We start from the raw sequence: 3962 nt of genomic DNA, 5'->3' as shown, positions 1-3962 counted from the left end.
TTTTTTTCTTATATTTTGTCCCAGAAAGTATCCCTTCTAAAACCTTCCTTTGTGCTCTTTGTGCCTGCATTGTTATTCTCAGATGCTTCTTTTAGAAGTTTAAGAGTCATCATCTCATCTTCCCACCCCCCATCTCCAGCTGGACAATCCCTGGCATCTCAAACTCACAGGGACTATTAGGAAAAACATCATGTTTTCTCTTATAATCTCTCTATGTTCCCAAGTCATTTCTACTCCAACCTAGCCATCTTTGACTCAACACTTAGTCTACCATAAGAAGTAAGGATCAACTCAACTATGGCCTACGAGATAGGAAAGAAAGTTGGTTGAAGGAAGTTTTGGGAACATTTTCCCTCTCCTAGGACAGCTTCTTCCTCTGGACAATATAGTTCAGCATACCTGGTACTAGAAGAAAATGATGCTAACATACAAGACAGCAGAACAAAAATGAGAAGAACCTGGCCCTCAATGATACCACTGAGCTTCTAACTCTTTTAGATCTGGAATCTACTCTACCTTGGATTTTCTAACTTTGTGAGATGCACATTTACTTATCATTTAAGGCATTTTAAACTAGGATTTGTTATATGCTATTGAAAACATGCTTACTAGAAGACCACACACCAAATCATTTCTCTCATCTGGGCTGTTATACTGCTAGCTGGTCTTTATGGCTTCATATTAATCCATGTCATACACCTGTTGATAGATAGCTCTTAAAAGAACTATTTAAATCATGTCATCTGAGATTGTTCTTAAAGAACTATTAAACCATGTCATCCGTCTCCTCTAAAGATGTTTAGTAACTTCCTGTTGTCCAGAGACCAGTGTTGACTCAGCATTTGTGAGCTCTGCAAAGCCTTTTACCCTCCTTCCTATATCTCGTGTTTCAGACACACAGGACTAAGTGCCATCTATCACGTCCCTCCCTTCCCAGATTTGTGCTGTCTCTGCCTGGAGCACTCTTGCTTCACTTCCCCTTGACTAGACGCAATTCTCTTCTTCAAACTTGTCCTATTTCTTCCACTTCTGCCTTCCAGCAAACTAATCTCTACTCCTTTAACCTTCTGTGGTATGTATCACTATCTACCTTGCCTCCATGCTATTTGTGTAATTTCTTTGACTACCAGGGCTTGTGAGTAGCTTTTCTGTGAAGATGGAACACTCAGTTGAGCACTTGAAATGTGGCAATAGTAACTGAGGGCCTGAGTTTTTGTTTACATTTAAACACAAAGCACAGTACCACAGTGAAAATCTCAAATATATGCTAAAGATTTTACACACACACACATACACACACACACACACACACACACACACACACACACTTTTTCTGTTATCACTATAGAACATACCAGAAAGGCAGACTGCAGACTGTTCCACTCTTTATTCTCCAGAATCTTGTGATTCTGAATATTTCTTGAATCAATAAATATGGAAATCACACGTACCAAATATATAAATAAGGATTCCTAGCTATTTTTCTTTTTTAAGATAGCATTTCTCTATGCAGTTCAGGCTGGACCTGAATTCACTTTGCAACTGGCCTCAAACTCTGGGGGACCCTTTTGCCTCAGCGGCCTGATTGCTAGGATTATAAGTATGTGTCACCAGGCCTGGCTTTTATTCCAGATTTAAATAAAGAGGAAGAAATACCTAGATGACCCAAATTCCAGCTTGTAGAGGAGGAACAGATGACTACTTCCATCCTAAGAGGATCTATGACTCTGATTCTCTTAGTGATTAAAAGGAATTCTTCCCGTGTTCAAAGCTGTTCTTTGCTTTTTTGAGAATGCAAGGAACCAAACCATGAGCTTTGCATAGGCTAGACATGAACTTGACCACTGTTAACTCCCAGCCCAAATCCTGTTGGTTTTTTTGTTTTGCTTTTTCAAGACAGGTTCACATTATGTATTTCAGACTAGTCCTAAACTCTGAATATAGCCCAGGTTGGGTTTCAACTGTGGCAGTACTCCCGCCTCAGCTCCCAAGTGCTGGGATTACAAGTGTGTGCCACCCTAACCAGTTCTCAAATTCTGGCTTTTATTATTTTCCACTTGTTTTTTTTTTTTTTTTCTAAGACAGGGTCTCACTATGCAGTTCATACTGGCCTTGAGCTCACTTAGTAGCTCATGCTGCTCTGGAACTCAAAATGATCCTCCCGGCTCAGCCTCCCAAGTGCTGGGATTATTATAGTCATGCACCACCACCCCCGGCCTGGCTTGTAAAATTATTGATTTTTCAACTCTTTCAAACTTTCTAAAAAACTTTTACAAGATAGTAACAAAAACCAATAAAGACAGTAATGACCAGATTCACCAAGTTAAATTTTTTATTTAAAAATAACCTAGACCAAATACAGCTTCTCTAACTGTAGTGAAACATCCATCTCTGTCAAAACAAAACAAAAAAGAGGGATATAAATAAAAAGAAAATATATTTCTTTTTATGTAGTGAAAAGAAAATACATATGTATATACAAGATAGGATATACAGCTACTTTCTCTTAGTTCAATAAGAAGGTTTGTACTAATATTGTTTAGAGAAGATACTATGTCTACATCTTGTCCTCGGAATAACTATGAAGATAACAATATGCAATGTATTAATTATTGTAAGTGTCCTACTAACCTGTTTTGAAACTGTTGCATTGCTATTTTATCTTTTTTCTCATTAAAATGAATAAAAGGTAAAAATAAATAAATAAATAAAACCTAGTGAAGGGAGTGGGAGTGAAAAGGACTAAAACGTGTCAACTCCCCAAGATGACTGTATTACATATCACAAACCAGTGTTAATATAAAACATATTCACTGAGTTTTCAATTTTCTCAATCTCTTTTGGTATGCATATGACTAATGTGAACATGGGTACATATTTAATATAAATACATATAAATAGATCAATATGTTCATACATACACAATTTATTTTTGTAAACCATTTGAAAGAAAGTTCCATATATACTAGTTTTTTTTCTTAATAAGGATAAATGATTTCCTTGAAAACAAGAATATTCCCAAACAGAACATATTCAATTAAGGGGGATCAATACTTTTTCAAATCTTCTAGTTTCACTCATTATCTTTCATTTTGTAAATCCTTTTACTTTTCTTCTTTATTTTTTAGAGACAGTGATCCTCCTGCCTCAGTTTCCCCACTGCTGTGTTTACAGGCTTGCACCACCATGCGCGGCCTTTCATTTCTCTTAATGATTAATAAATTCTTAAATTCTAATTTTGTAAATTTTAAGTACTTTTGGCTTTTTAAGTGATAAAGGTTTTTGATTAGTGCTATATACCATGATTTCAGGTATTTTTAAGGCATGAGTGAGGGAAAAAAAAGTGGGACAAGTAACTGTAGGGAACGCTATCCTTCTTAAAAGATGCTTTTAAAAATATCCACTGTAGTAATATCGGTTATACTGAAAATAGAAAAACAAAAACGGTTCTCCAAGATTTCTCTCAGGAGTAAGAACTGTTTTGTGGAAGAAACTGGCAACGATATAGACATTTTGGACAGGGACAGAAAAATGCTGTAGTCTTTTGGACACCATGAAAGCGCTGGAGTTTTTAAATAAATATTTTACATCGTGAGAAACGTCTGAGTATTTAACTTTTTTCTTCTCGAAGGAAATTACACAAATATTTCTTTAAGAAGATAGAAAATTGAAGTCTCTTCTCCCCTCAAAGCTAAAGTGTCTTTGGCTCTGTTCTTAGGCCTTCTAGGAACGCGCAATTAAAATAAAATCGAAACAACAACCCCCGCGCAGGGTTACGATCCCCCGCTCATCTGCGCGGGAGTCAGAGCACGACCCGCACAGCGCCCAGCGCGGACGCGCCCAGGCTCGCCAGGCTTCCACGCGGCCTCCCGCACACCCGGGACGGCCCGGCTCCAAGGGGGTGTGTCCGCCCTAGCGCCCGGCGCCCGCCGCCGCCCGGGACCCACCTGCTCCCCGCCGCC

Source organism: Octodon degus, unplaced genomic scaffold, assembly GCF_000260255.1.
Source record: "Octodon degus isolate 3935 unplaced genomic scaffold, OctDeg1.0 scaffold00229, whole genome shotgun sequence".
NCBI classification, from domain to species: Eukaryota; Metazoa; Chordata; class Mammalia; order Rodentia; family Octodontidae; genus Octodon; species Octodon degus.
This window is presented reverse-complemented; position numbering follows the sequence as displayed.